At 54.0% G+C, this 14,052-nt stretch overlaps 1 long non-coding RNA gene across 1 annotated transcript; it reads right to left on the reverse strand.

The window, feature by feature from the left end:
* Positions 1-2,580: 2,580 nt before the first annotated feature.
* On the reverse strand, positions 2,581-14,016 carry LOC149125760 (uncharacterized). Its single transcript, XR_016211126.1, has 2 exons — positions 13,800-14,016; positions 2,581-13,654 (listed from the first exon to the last, which is right to left on the reverse strand). It is a non-coding gene; the product is annotated as an uncharacterized LOC149125760 (long non-coding RNA).
* Between the last annotated feature and the right edge of the window lie 36 nt (positions 14,017-14,052).

The raw sequence follows: 14,052 nt of genomic DNA on the forward strand, positions 1-14,052 counted from the left end.
TCACTCCCCAAATGGCCAGAATAGCCAGAGCCAAGCCAGTCCAAAGCCAGGAGCTTCTTCCAGGCCTCCCACATGGGTGCAGGGGCCCAAGGATTTGGGCCATCTTCTACTGCTTTCCCAGGCTCATCAGCAGGGAGCTAGATTGGAAGTAGAGCAGCCAGGACTCGAACCAGCACCCATATGGGATGCCAGGGCTTGAACCCACTGCGCCGTGCGCTGGCCTCCAACCTCAGGATCCTTAACCCTCGGCTTCTCTCTGCACGGAGAGTTGTGTTGCTGCATTGTCATGGTAACAGTTTGGCTCTGCATAGGCTGTGTCACTCTTAGAACCCTGTGGAGGGGAGTACTGTCTCCTTGCTTTATCTCTGGACTTCGAGGTTCGTACATCTGGCAAGGGCAGAACCAGAGTGGGAGCCCGGGTCTGCGGCTCTGCACCCCAGCCTGTGACCTCTGGGCCAGTTGCTGGGGGAGGGGAAAGGTTCTCGTGATACAGAAAAGGCTACAAGCCGTGCGTCTAAAGAAAGGAGGAATTCAAGCAGGTTTGCTGTGTCTCGGTGAAGGACCTGGGGGGAGCGCAGCCCTGGGTGAAAGTTTGTTCTGTTCTGTCCTCTGCTGCTTCCTTACTGGTGGAGCCAAGGCTCTGATGAGCTGGGTTTGGAAAGCTTGTGACACCACCCTCACTGCAGAAGGGCTGGGGGACGAGCTCCTCCCGCTCCGCCCCGCCTGGTTCTGGGAAGGGTGGCAGCAAGGTGGGTGTGTACACTGGCTCCACAGTCCTCTCAGGCCGCGGCTCCGTGTGGCGGATGGCGTTGCATTATTCATAACTCCAGAGGGAGCGCCGGCTTCCTGATCCCTGGGGAGTGCGGCAGCTCAGCGCTCCCAGTCTCCGGCAGGGTGACGAGGCGATGCGATGCTCTGTTCCCGCAGGGCCCTTCCCCAGGCTGGTCCCCAGTGAGATGTCTCCAGCAGAGAGCAGACAGGGAAAAGACAAGGCATCTGTGATCCTGGCAGATAACCCAAACAGATCTGCACATTTAGGGTAGAGTTGCTATGGGGAGAATTACTGTATGCTGTCCCTTAGATCCAGACTTTTAGGACAAATTCCTCCGAGCTTAGAGCTAGGAGATGGGTTTCCTGTTTAGCTGATCTGCTTTCTCCTGATGGGTAAGAACACTTGATTTTCTCCTGTGCTGTCCTTTTTGCCCTGGCGAACGAAGGAAACAAAGCCTTGGGTTCAGTGGCCACCTCTGCCAGGGTTTCTTAATAAAATTCTTAGCCCATCCCAATCTGTTGTTTTTGTTTAGTGTTGCTGTGCTCTGTGTGTGTGTGTGTGTGTGTAGTATTGCTGTGGGTGTGTGTATTGTTGTGCTGTGTGTGTAATATTGCTGTGCTCTGTGTGTGTGTAGTATTGCTCTGTGTGTGTGTGCGTTTGTATGTAGTATTGCTGTCTGTGTAGTATTGCTGTGCTGTGTGCGTAGTGTGCTGCGTGTGTGTGTAGTATTGCTGTGTGTGTGTATGTGTAGTATTGCTGTGCTGTGTGTGTGTGTAGTATCGTGCTGTGTGTGTGTAGTATTGCTCTGTGTGTGTATTGTTGTGTATGTGTAATATTGCTATGCTGTGTGTGTAATATTGCTGTGCTCTGTGTGTGTGTAGTATTGCTGTGCTGTGTGTGTGCGTTTGTATGTAGTATTGCTGTCTGTGTAGTATTGCTGTGCTGCGTGTGTGTGTAGTATTGCTGTGTGTGTGTAGTATTGCTGTGTGTGTATAGTAAGCTTGCTGTGTGTGTATGTATAGTATTGCTGTGTGTGTGTATGTGTAGTATTGCTGTGTGTGTATAGTAAGCTTGCTGTGTGTGTATGTGTAGTATTGCTGTGTGTGTATAGTAAGCTTGTTCTGTGTGTGTATGTGTAGTATTGCTGTGTGTGTGTATAGTAAGCTTGCTGTGTGTGTGTATGTGTAGTATTGCTGTGTGTGTGTATAGTAAGCTTGTTGTGTGTGTGTATGTGTAGTATTGCTGTGTGTGTATAGTAAGCTTGCTGTGTGTGTATGTGTAGTATTGCTGTGTGTGTATAGTAAGCTTGTTCTGTGTGTGTATGTGTAGTATTGCTGTGCTGTGTGTGTATGTATAGTATTGTTGTGTGTGTGTGTGTGTGTGTGTGTTTTAAATGAGCCTACCTGGGGGGAGAGGCAGGTAGTAAAGGAGGGAGGTGGGGTCTGGATGGCTCCAAGCCGGGAGGGGTGTGAGTGGGTTTCAGGAAGGAGTGGAAGCCAGCAGAAGGCACAGAGACCCCTGGGGCTCGGGGCCTTGTGGCTGTGAGGAGCACATTGCCTGACAGCCTGAGTAGACTCAGCACCTGGGGTGGAGGGGGCGGACATTTGGCAGCCAAGGAAAGACCCCAGCGAAAAGCAGCCCATTCTGGTTTGGGCCAGGGTCCCTGGGGCTGGAGGAATGGTAGGGCACAGCACGGAAATAGGTGGAGATCGTTGTTCCGAAATACCTGAAGAGCATGGGAAAAGGAGATAGAATCATTGACTGGGTGGCTGTTTTTCTATGTATGTGAATTTCACCAACCTTCTAGATGGGTGCTGTGGATCCTCTTTTATTTCTAGATTTATTTATTTATTTGAAAGGGTTACACAGAGAAGAGAGACAGAGAGAGTGGTCTTCCATCCATTGGTTCACTCCTCAGATGGCCGCAACGGCCAGAGTTGTGCCAATCCAAAGCCAGCAGCTTCTTCCAGGTCTCCCACATGGGTGCAGGGGCCCAAGGACTTGGGCCATCTTCCACTGCTTCCCCAGGCCATAGCAGAGAGCTGGATCGGAAGTGGAGCAGCAGGACTCAAAATGGTCTCCATATGGAATGCCAGCGCTGCAGACAGCGGCCTTACCCACTACGCCACAGTGCCGGCCCCATGATCCTCATTTTAGACATGAGCTCGTTGTGGCTTAGAGGGGGGAAGTCGCTCCCAAGGCATTCAGTGAACCACTGTCAGTGCCCAGACCAACCACAGGTTATCTGTCATTCCCAGAACCCATGCACCAGGCACATGCTGGGAACAGGACGGACAGAGCCCTCCCCCGCCCCCACCCACAGCAAAGGTCGCCTGATTCATGGTCAAAACACAGGTGTGCCAGCCAGGAGGGAGGACAAGGGCCCAGCCTAAAGTGGGCCATCTGTTCTGTGTGTACAAATCCTGGTCTTCTAGGGCCTTGATGGTTTTCATTGTCAAGAAAGTACCATTGTCCCTGGTACTTTGAAAAACACTTTTCCAGCCAGATGGAGATTTTCCAAGACTCTAGGGGTTCCTGGCAGCCACCAAGCCCAAAGCTCAATGAGGAACATTCTGCAGTTGGAGAGGAGGCAACTGGAGCTGGTATTGAAACCACACCTAGGCCAGCAGTGCCTGCGCAGGTTCCACAGACCCACTGCGATGGCCGCCTGCGGGAACCGCCCCACTGCGGTCAGAACGGAAGCCCGGGACAGCCTGATGAGATCTGTGTGCTGTGCTTGCACCCGACACAGAAAGCCGCAGAATTTGTTGGCTCACATTTTGAAAACCTTTAAATGCTCCTGGCGTGTGGGCGGGGTGAGTCCGTGTCTGTCAGGTGCCTGGCATGGTGACACTGCAGGGCTCAGCGATCCCTCGCTAGCAGCTCTGGTTCAGCAATTCCAGCTTGTTCACGCATCCTAAGGAAATGACTAAGGGTGCACAGAGAGCATTTTTTTTGTACCATGTTAAGAATTGGAAACAACCTAAATTTCCAACATGAGGGGAGACTATGATTCATGTATAGGGTGGAGTAGTACACTATCATGAAATCATTTCAAGACAAAAACTACCTAATAAATTATTGGGTGAATAAACAGGTTATAAAACAATAGCAAATGGGTCCATATTTAAAAGTGAACTTACGTTGGGATAATTCTAAGTTTACAGAAAAGTTCCAGAGATAGTACAGAGAGTTCTGTGTACACTTACCCTAGAATCCCCTGACGTTAACATCTTATGTAAGCACGAAACATTTGTCAAAATATAAAAGATTTTTTTTTTTTTGACAGGCAGAGCAGACAGTGAGAGAGAGACAGAGAGAAAGGTCTTCCTTTGCCGTTGGTTCACCCCACAATGGCCGCTGCAGCTGGCGCACTGAGGCCGGCACACCACGCCGATCCAAAGCCAGGAGCCAGGTGCTTCTCCTGGTCTCCCATGGGGTGCAGGGCCCAAGCACTTGGGCCATCCTCCACTGCACTCCCGGGCCACAGCAGAGAGCTGGACTGGAAGAGGGGCAACCGGGACAGAATCCAGCATCCCAACCGGGACTAGAACCTGGGGTGCCGGCACCGCAGGTGGAGGATTAGCCTAGTGAGCCATGGTGCCGGCCAAAATCTAAAAGATTTAACATCGGTACGTAGTAGACTCTCTGGCTTTTTTTTTTTTTTTTTAAGATTTATTTATTTATTTGAAAGGCAGAGTTACAGAGGCAGAGAGAGGGAGAGAGAGAGAGGTCTTCCTTCCACTGGTTCACTCTCCAGATGGCCATAACAGCCAGAACTGTGCTGATCCAAAGCCAGGAGCTTCCAGATCTCCCATGTGGGTGCTGGAGCCCAAGGACCTGGGCCACCTTCTACTGCTTTCCCAGGCCTTAGCAGAGAGAGGATAGGAAGTGAAGCAGCCAGGTCTCGAACTGGCGCCCGTATGGGATGCTGGCACTGCAGGCTGCAGCCTAACCTGCTCTGCCATAGCACCCAACCCCTCTGTTTGGCTTTCACCAGTTTTGCCACTAATGTCCTTTTTTCTTATTCCAAGATTGAGCCATTTATGCATGTTTTACAGTGAGCTTTTAAAAAGTGTTTACGCCTAGAAAAGTATCAGAAGGTTATGATGAAAATCTTAACTATGATCATGAGTGGTGGGGATCATGGAGATTTTTATTTAAAATAATGTGTCATCCAGTTTTTCCATGTTCCATGTGTCACTTCATTTTTAAAATTTTTGAAAGGCAGAGCTCTCGATCTTCTGGTTTACTCCATAAATACCTGCAATGGCTGCCTGGGACTCGGTCTTCCACGTGACCGGCAGGAGCCCAGGTTCTTGGGCCATCACCATGCCCCCCCACCCAGGGTCTTGCGTTAACAGGAAGCTTGAGTCAAGAGCCATAGCCAGGAATCAGACCCAGGCACTCCAATCTGGGACACAAACGTCTGAACCTCTAGGCCAAACACCTGCTCCCTGTGCTGCATAACTTAAAAGCAGCAAAGCTGACGCCTCCAGGGTCACTAGGTACCCTCTGATCACTCCTAGAGTGCCTGTACTTACTCATTTGTCTTCCTCTGTAGACTGAGCTCAAAAGGAAGGACCGTGAGTCTCTAACTGAAAAAGATTTGCTAATGCAGTTTAGTCTCTTTCATCTCTCTTTCCTCATCAACAGAGGAGAGAGAGACTGACAATGCCTGGTTAAATGAATGGTCATGTCAGAGAAGTGTATTGCTACCAACGCTGAGATTAGCTCACATTAGCATTCTTGTTCAGCTCACAGACACACGAGGCTTATGTTTCCCACCCGGTTACCACAGCGCGAAGACAGGACCTTCCAAGCTTGTAGTCTCGGGGCTGAATGAGTCGCTGGAGCGACTCCATTGGCCACGCATAGGTTAACTGACCAGGCCTTTGGACGGCTTCCCAAGGAAAAGGCAGTGTTCTGCTGTCCAAAGGAACAAGGATGGGAGCTCAGCAGGTTGGTTTTTTGTTTTTTGTTTTTTGTTTTTCGAGGTTGATTTATTTGAGAGTGAGAGTTACAGGCAGAGGGAGAGACAGAGAGGTCTTCCATCTGCTGGTTCACTCCCCAGATAGCTGCAATGGTGAGAGCTGGGCCAAACTGAAGCTAGGAGACAAGAGCTTCTTCCTGGTCTCCCCTGTGGATGCAGAGGCCCAAGCACTTGGGCCATCTTCTACTGCTTTCCCAGGCTATTAGTAGAGAGATGGATCAGAAGTGGAGTGGCTCAGCCTAGACTCGAACTGGCTCCCCCATGGGATGCTGGCACCGCAGGAGGAAGCTTAGCCTGCTATGCCACAGCACCAGCCCTGAAGCTTAGCAGTTCAAATACAACTCCAGAGCTAGCCCCCAAAGCAGGCATTTCAACCCCTAATTCTCTTCACAGTAAGCTCCCTGATGAGAGTAAGACCGTAATAGTACCTTTCACTGCTAAACCCTTAGCACCCAACAGAGTGCTTGGCCTGTAGCATGGGCCCAACCAATAGATATGTGAAGAAATCTATCTCTTGGTAAGCCAAACAAAATCATTCAACTTCTCTCTTAGAATCGGGCGTACAGAGCAGAGGGGCTGGGCATAGGTAAATCAGCTTCCCTGGAACTACATGGTTTCCGTTTGGGAACTGAGGCTTTGGGGAGGCGGGAAGCAGCCTGGATCCTGGGCAGGTGACTGATAGGATGCGGCTCAGTGAGCACACTGAGAGCCCAGCGCTGCAGGAGTTCGGAGGAGCACCAAGGGCCTGCAGCAGGCAGAAAAGCAGCTTAGGAGAGACAGCCAACCGCGAGAAGTGAGGGATCTGGGCAGTGGGGAGATGGAGAGGAGGGAAGGACATCTCTCGGAGAGGCACTGAGCCTTTCCCAGGCGCCAGACCTCGTGCTGACCCCTCCCCATGCATCGTCTCAACCCTTTAACCACCTGCAAGGCCCTGTCATCCTCAGCCTCGTTTCACAGATGAGAAACCGAAACCCAGGGCTCACACGGCAAACGCTGCAGTCAGGACTTGCGCCCACCCTGTCTGGCTCTGGAGCCATGATGCTGGTGCGTGCAGTGGGCCGTGGTGAGGTGTGCGTGGCCCAGCCTCCGCCAAGCATCACGGAGGTAGGGAGGCCCGCGAAGCCAGGGGCCAGTCTCCCCTCTCAGCCTTTGTTCCTTCTCTCTATCCTGAATTCCCTCTCCACCCCAGCTGTCCAAATCCTGCCTCCCCACGGCACGGGTAACGCCAAGCTGCTCGGGCGTGAGGACGGCACTGTCTCCCCACTGGATTTCTCCTCACAAGAACCGAACTTCAACGTTCTGTCTTCAGGGCTGGGTGACAGAGCAGGTCCCTTGGTGGCTGCCTTGGGGAGCCCTGGGCGACGAGGACATCTTAGACTGCTAGGGCCCTCAGATTTTCCCGAGCGAATCTCTCGCTGCACACGGGAAGAAACAGGCCCAGGGAGGTTGGGAGAAACCCACGGAAGCAGCTGGGTTCAGAACCCGGAAGTCTGGACTCCCACAATGATGTGGCTAAAAGAACACTGTTGGCTCTGGAGCCAGACGGAGCTCAGACCCCAGCTTCTGTGTGACCTGGGCAAAGTCGCCGCCTCTCTGAACTCCATTTGCCTCATCCGTGGAATGGGCAGTTACAGTGCCTGCCTCTCAGGGCCCTTGGTGGAGCTCCAGCACAGGGCAGAGCCACAAGGCTTGGTCTGTGCACACAGGGGGCCCTCACTGGATCTGTGGGCTGGGAGGCGGCGCTGCCTGCAGGCCCAGCAGGCCCTCGGGGTCTCCTCTCCCACCCCAGTGCACACTGCTTCCCTTCAGAACAGCCGAGAGACAAAAAGAAATGGAAGTTGCCGTGACCTTGGGTTGGAGGTGGCGAGAGTCCCTCTTGGTCAGGGTGCTGCCGGCTCCCTCTCGCTCTCCCTGACGCCCGGGGCCACTGTATCTCCCCAGTTTCTGCCTCAGGCTGGCATGGGAGTGGGCTTGGCTGGAGCCACGTCAGAGCTCGTTCACATGCTCCGGGCAAGAGCAGGAGAGCAACGGGAATGACAGGCTGCCCTGGGCCCACGCGGCCCTCCATCTGGCAGAGGACACAGTCCTGGGACGCGGCTCCCTAGGCCTATCCAAAAGCCACACCAGATCTCCCATCCCCCACCCCCTGCTCCCTTTGCTTACTTGAAAGCCAGAGGGACAGCGTGAGAGGATGCACATGCATCAGCTGGTTCACTCTCCAAATGGCTACAAGATCCGGGACTGGGCCACCTGGAGCCAAGAGCTAGGAACTCCACCCAGGTCTTCCATGTGGACGGCAGGAACCCAAACACTTTGGCCATAATCCGCTGTCTCCCAGGCACATAAGCAGGAAGCTGGACTGGCAGCAGAGTAGCTGGGACTCCGACCAGGCACTCTGACGTGGGAACGTGGGCATTCTGAGCAGCGGCACACCCCGCTGCACCACAGCAGCCGGCCCAGGTCTTCCCTTGACTGGAGTTCAGATCCTGGCCTGCTTCTCCTCGACTGGGAAGTGATGGACAAGTCCCTTCTGTGAGTTTCGGCTTCCTGTGTTGCACGGAGGGGAATAATGGTGCCACCGTCAAAGATTAAACATGGCCCCCAGTGTGACAACGCCCTGTGCTGGGACGTCACTCCGTGGCTGCTCTCTGTGTGTTTGCCTTCCTCAGCTGTGCGGGGCAGCGGGGCTCAGAACTGAAGCACAATTCCTTTGTGTCCCAGGCTCTGCCCTTGGCCAGCTGAAACCGTGTGCCTTCCCTGCCCAGCACATGGCGTCCCTCAACCTGGCCTCGCTCCCGCGGCTGCCCCTTAAAAGGCAGCCTTAAAGTACCCCTCAGACCCTGGTGTGTGTGTTTGCCCCTTTGCAAAATAGACGCGATCATACCTGCCACATTCGTGGACTCAACAAGTTCACAGTTGTCTTTGATGAACGGGGCAGTGCCCGTGCCCGGGACCTCCCCGTCTAGCTGGGGAGACAGACGTACAATTTGACAGACACACGGAGAGCAGTAGGCGCAGAGCAGTGAGTGGGCAGCTTAGCTCGGGAAGCTTAGCTGAGGGAAGGCCCCTGGCTAGGGCACACCTGGCCACACCCTGGAGGATGAGTTGTCTCTGCCAGGCAGCAGGCAGGGGCGCAAGTGTTGCGGGAATCAGATAAGCCGTGTCAAATAATTAACTGTGTCTCATCTGGGCCGCCTCTCCGTGCTACGTTTGTACCTAAGCCCACACTGCTCCCAGGGGAAACAAAGAGGTTGCCCTGAAACCACCCCCACCAGGCCAAGTGCAGGGGACCGCAGAGGGCCTTCGCGACACCCTAGTCTAAGCTCCCCAGCCTGCCGCCCGGGGCCTATTTGCTTCTCTTCTTCCTTACGTTTTACACCCTGGGAAAACAGAGCCACCCGGGGGTCTCAGAAGTCAGTTCCAGCTGCTTCTTCCTCTCCACACCCGCCTGGCAACCCTTACCTTGTCTCCTGGCGACGTGATTGGCCTGCAACTCTTTTCCATTTGTAAAGGGGCAGACTCCTATCTCCCAAGCCACCAGGAGGTCTCATCTCCTAGGCCTCCCCCACCACTTCCCAGTGCCCAGCAGGGGGACTGAGCAGAGCTGTGGCTCTGCAGAGGAAGTTTGGGCTCTACTTCTGCAGACACCGAGTCTCTGCCACAGGGCTGCTGGTGTCAAGTCAGACACAGAGGATATCAGAATCGTGGGGGAGGGGCTGGCGCTGTGGTGTAGTGGGTTAAACCACCACATATGACACCAGCATCCCATATGGACGCCACTTCAAGTCCAGGCTGCTTCACTTCCAATCCAGCTCTCTGCTACGGCCTGGGAAAGCAGCGGAAGATGGCCTGAGTGTTTGGGCCCCTGACACCCAAAAGAAGATCCTGGTTCCTGGCTTTGGCCTGGCCCAGCCCTGGCTGCTGTGGCCATTTAGGGAGTGAACCAGTGGATGGAACACCTCTCTCTCCGCCCCCCTCTCCCTCTCTCTCTGTAACTCTGCCTTTCAAATTAATAAAATCTAAAAACAGCAGCAGCAGCATGGGGAACAGCCCAATCCTGGAAGCATCGTGCCCAGAGTTCACATGTGAGCAGCTCATTGCAGTGTGGGATGCATGCTGGGATGCAAGGACCCAGAGAGAGCGAGAGCGGCTCCACTCGGCCCCCCTTTAACTGAGCAGGGACTGCTCCAAGTCCCCCAGGGGATACCTGAAACCCCGGATAATAGCGAGCCCTCCCCCCAGTATGTATATGCCAAAGAAGTTTAGCTTATTAATTAGGAAGAGTAAGATATTAATAGCAAATAGTAATTGACAACTTCAATAATAAAACAGAACAATATAACAATGTACCACATGAAAGTTACTTAAGACTTATGACTTGAATGTTTCTGGAATTTTCCATTTAATATTTTCCAAGCTTGGTTGGCCTCAGGGAATTGAGACTTCAGACAAGGGGCGACTACTAGGCTGAGCCTTGCCGGGCAGCGGGGCGAAGCTGCTGGTTGAGATCTGAGTGCCTGGTTTGAGTCCGGCTGCTCCGCTCTGATCCTCTCTCCATTCCATGACAAGCACTAACCGATCACATCACCCTTCCCTGCTTGGAAAGCTTCAGTACTTAGCTCGAGAACACGTGCACACTCCTTAGCATAAGGCTAGGGTCTGCTTTCGCCTCCCCAGCCCTTCTCTCGGCCACCAGCCACTCCTCTCCTGTTCCAGCCGCACGCAGGTGCCTTGTGCCTGGCACGTGCTCTGCTTCTCCACGCTCCGTGCCCTGCAGGAGCTGGTGCCATTCCCTCTTTCACCACCCACAAATTCTTGCTCAGCTTCCCCCATGTCCCCTCCTGCTTTAAAAAATGCTTATATATTTATTTTTTATCTACTTGAAGAGCAGAGAGAGAGAAAGCTCCCATCTGCTGGTTCACTCCCTAAATGCCCACAACAGCCAGGATTGAGCCAGGTTGAAGCCAGGAGCCCAGGACTCAATCAGGATATCCCATGTAGGTGGCAGGTACCCAAGTATTCAGACCATCCCCTGCTGCCTCCCAATTGCATATCTTTTTAGATTTATTTATTTATTTGAAGGGCAGAGTTACAGAGAAGTGGGGGTGGGGGGGTCTTCCATCCGCTGGTTCAATCCCCAGATGACTACAATGGCTGGAGCTGATCCAAAGCCAGGAGCCAGTAGCTTCCTCCGGGTCTCCCCCATGGGCGCAGAGGTCCAAGCACTTGGGCCATCTTATACCGCTTTCCCAGGCCATAGCAGAGAGCTGGATCCGAAGTGGAGCAGCCAGGACTCGAACCAGCACCCGTATGGGATGCAGGTACTGCAGGTGGCAACTTTACCCATCACAGCAACAGCCCCCTCCCCCTGTTGCACATTAACAGGAAGCTGGATGGGAAGGGGAGCCAGGACGCAAACCTGGAGATTCCAATGTGGGATGCTGGCATCCCAAGCAGTGTCTTAACTGATGCGTCAAATGCCCACCCCTTTATAAAAATTAACATATTTATTTGAAAGCAGTGAAAGGCCCAGGGAGAGAGCTCCTGTTTACTGGCTTACTCCCCAAATGTGCACATCAGCCAGGGCTGGGCCAAGCCAAAGTCAGGAGTAAGGAACTCAATCCAGGTCACCCAAATGGGTGGCAAGGACCCACTTGAGCCAGCACCACTGCCTCCCAGGGTTTGCACCAGCAGGAAGCTGGAATTAGGAGCTGGAGCTGGGAATTGAACCCAGGTACTCCTACTCTCATTTGGGACACTGGCACCTTAACCACTGTGCTAAATTCCTGCTCCCTCTTTTTAAAGATACAAAACAGGGGCCGGCACTGTGGCATAGCGAGTTAAGCCATTGCCTGCACTGCCGGCATTCCACATGCCGGCCCTGGCTACTCCACTTCTGATCGAGCTCCCTGCCAATGCACCTACAAAGGCAGCAAAAGATGGTCTAAGTACTCGAGCCCCTGCACCCATGTGGGACACCTGGATGGAACTCCTGGCTCCTGGCTTTGGCCTCACCCAGTTCTGACTGTTGCGGCCATTTGGGGAGTGACCCAGCAGATGGTAGATCTCTCTGTCTCTCTCCTCTCTCTCTATAACTCTGCCTTTCAGATAAATAAAATAAATATTTTTTAAAAAATATTTTAAAAGCGTGCGTAACTTGGTAAGTGATGCAGCCTGAATGTGTCTTATTGACACCCGCAGGGTCAGTGCGTTCAGCCACTGAACTGTGTGGGCTTTCCTCTGCATCACAGTAGCAATAACGGTGCTATGCGGATGCCCGTTCATTGAGCACATATCCCACGCTGGGCTCTGCTCCGTGCACTCCAGACTGTTAACCTCAAGTCTAATCAGGTTCTAATCTGGTTGTCAAGGAGGGCGCTGTCTGTCTGGAGACTGTCCCCAGAGCCCATGGTCTTGTGCAGGCTCTGCTCCAAGTCTTGCTGGGTCTCAGCTGCCCACAGGGAAGTGGCCTGGTCACCTCCCCCAGACTGCTGACAGCACAACCTTTGGCAGGGGCAGCCTGAGCCTCATGCTGCTGTTGGCTGAGAGCCCGGCCAGAGGGACTGAACCAGGCTGCAGTGAGCAGTGGCAGGCCCTGGGCTCCTGCAGCCTCTCGGCCCTGGCTTCATGTGCTGGGGACCAGGCATCAGGACCCCTGGTGACTGACGTGCTGTAGGACCTTGGGCAGATCCCTACCTCTTCGTGGGCCTCCGTTTCCTGGAAGGTAAATAAATAAGATCAGCCCTGTCCTTGACCTTCCTCTTAAACGTTGCCTAAGCCAGGCTGATCATCTGAGATACAACCGAATAGCGTCTCCTGCCCAGAACCCGGGTGCCAGGTTATGCAAGATCTCTCCTTGGAGCCAGGCCCTGCTGGACACTGGGGCCACAGAGAGGAACTGAGTGGATCCCCGCCTTCCAGAAGCTTCTGGTTGGCTATGGCCGAGGGGAACAAAGGAAAAGCAGCACAGCCTCTGAGTGTGGTCAGTCCACCACTGCGTGGAGAGAAGGATGTCCAGGGGCCGCAGGGCTCCAAGCAGGGGCCTGGGAGGCTTCCCAGGAGGAAGAATGTGCAGCTCAGTTGAGTCCTGCATTTTCCTGGTAGAAAAGGGGATGTGCCTTCCGAGAGAGGGCACGCCCCGTGCAGAGGCCGGCAGGCAGGGAAGACTCAGGCTGTCGAGGGAAGCGTGAGCTCCCTGTGGCAGGTGTGGGGAGGAGAGTGTGCGAGCGCCAGGAGATGGAAGCGAAGGGGCAGGCGGGAGGCGGCAGAGGCTGACTTCAACACCGGTTCCTGAGCTACACTACAGGCTCCAAGGGGGAGCGCGTGGGGCCAGTGCTCCGACAGTGGATTAAGCTACCACAAATGTTCAGGTCGGAATCCTGGCTGCTCCGCTTCTGATCCTGCTCCCTGCTAATGCACCTGGGATGCGGCAGTGATGGCCCAAGTGCTTGGGCCCTTGCCACCCACATGGGAGACCCGGATGGAGTTCTAGGCTGCTGGCTTTGGTCTGTTTCAGCATTGGCTGTTCCAGCCAGTGAACCAGCAAGTGGAAGGCCAGTCTCTCTCTCTCTCTCTCGCCCTCTCTCTCTGATACTCTGCCTTTCAAATAAACAAATAAAAAAAAGGAAGAAAGAAAGAAAGAGTGGCAGTGCCCAGCACGGGGAAGGCCCCTAGCTTCTGGAGTTCCAGCTTGACCCACACCACTTCCTCCATCCCCTGGAGGCCAAAGTTCATGCTGGACCGTCTTGGTCAGGGCATTCCACTCCTGCAGTCTGAGATGAAGCTGTTCCCAGAGCAGTCCATTCATCCAACCCCTCACACCTGCAGGCCACGGCTTCTATCTTCTAGGCTCCCCCAGGAGCCTGGTGAGCAGCTGGCACTCAGAGAACCTACAAGATGGTAGCAAAACTGCTACTGAGCGCCTCTGAGCCAGCCTCCCCCCCCCCCCCCCGCCTCGGCCTCTGAGGAAGGGCCAGTCCTGACTTCCGCTGGGGAGACACGGCCAGGCCACACCAATTGTTACTATGGTGTTACCTGTTTAGGAAAATTCAGGTAGCTGGAGAAGGCTGTAACAGGAAGTTGGCCTTCCTGGGCAGACAGGGAGGGTATCCCCCAAAAAGTGATGCTTTCCCTGGGGACGCGGGGTTCCCGCTACCTGAAACAGCAGTGGGGAAAATGTCACAGTCACGATGACTGTGAGTTCTGTCCTCAGTGAGGGGAACCCAGGGCCACTTCCCTGCTCTGCCTCAACTCCAGCCCCCCCACCGCACAGTCCCTCCCACCAGTG

The sequence above is a fragment of the Oryctolagus cuniculus genome, chromosome 7, assembly GCF_051225735.1.
Source record: "Oryctolagus cuniculus isolate XC-2025 breed Fujian yellow rabbit chromosome 7, ASM5122573v1, whole genome shotgun sequence".
Classification (NCBI taxonomy): domain Eukaryota; kingdom Metazoa; phylum Chordata; class Mammalia; order Lagomorpha; family Leporidae; genus Oryctolagus; species Oryctolagus cuniculus.